Source organism: Eimeria mitis, genomic scaffold, assembly GCF_000499745.2.
Source record: "Eimeria mitis Houghton genomic scaffold, Emh_scaff2904, whole genome shotgun sequence".
Taxonomy (NCBI): domain Eukaryota; phylum Apicomplexa; class Conoidasida; order Eucoccidiorida; family Eimeriidae; genus Eimeria; species Eimeria mitis.
Genome location: NW_013571244.1, coordinates 1 through 1,147, shown reverse-complemented (window position 1 = coordinate 1,147; position 1,147 = coordinate 1).

The window sequence follows — 1,147 nt, the reverse complement described above, 5'->3', positions numbered from 1 at the left end:
TTCTTCTTTGTTTCTTTTGTTTCTTCTTTATCTCTTCTTTTGTCTCTTCTTTGTTTCTTTTTTTTTCTTCTTTTGTCTCCTTTTGTCTCTTCTTTGTCTCCTTTCGTTTTTCTTCTTTGCCTCCTCTTGTCTCTTCTTTGTCTCCTTTTCTTTTTTCTTTGTCTCCTTTTGTTTCTTCTCTGTCTCCTTTTGTCTCCTTTTGTCTTTTTCCTTTATCTCTTTTGTCTCCTTTTGTCTCCTTGTCTTTCTTCTCTGTCTCCTTTTGTCTCTTCTTTGTCTCCTTTTGTTTCTTCTTTGTCTCCTTTTGTCTCCTTTTGTCTCCCTTTGTCTTTCTTCTTTGTTTTCTTTTGTCTCCTTTTGTCTCCTTTTGTCTCCTTTTGTCTCCTTTTGTCTCCTTTCTGTCTCTTCTTTATCTCTTCTTTATCTTTTCTTTGTCTCTCTTTTGTCTCCTGTCTCTTCTTTGTCTCCTTTTGTCTCCTTTTGTTTGTCCATATACATTTATTTATATATTTATACATTTATACATCTATATATATTTATATATATATTTACTTATTTATTTATATATTTATTTATATATTTATATATTTATATATTTATTTATTTATTTATTTTTATTTTTTTTTATATTACAGGCGGCTACGGCATCCAGGGTGCTGCAGCTTGTTTCGTTGCTTCTATCTGCGGCTGCAGCAGCAACGTGGTGGGGCTGCCCCTCTCTCATCTTGCTGCTGCTCTTGCTGCTCTAGCAGCACAAAACAAACTCTAAACAGCAGCAGCAGCAGCAGCAGCAGCAGCAGTAGCAGCAGCAGCAGCGACAGCAACAGCAGCAACAGCGAAAGCAACAAAAGCAGTAGCAACAGCAGTAGCAACAACAGCAGCAACAGCAACACTAAACCCTAAACCCTAAACCCTACACATAACCAAAACCTGCTGAGCCCCCAAGGGGCCCCCATGGGCCCCGGGGGGCCCCCGGGGGCCTGCGGGGGCCCCAGGGGGCCCCTGGGGCCCCCCAAGGGGTCCAAGGGGGCCCCCGGCTGCCCGCTGGGGCCCCACGGGGGCCCCGGGAGTCTGCGGGGGCTCCATAGGGCCCCAGGGACCCCGCTGGAGCCCCCGGGGGCCCCCCAGAGTCTGCGGGGCCCCCTGG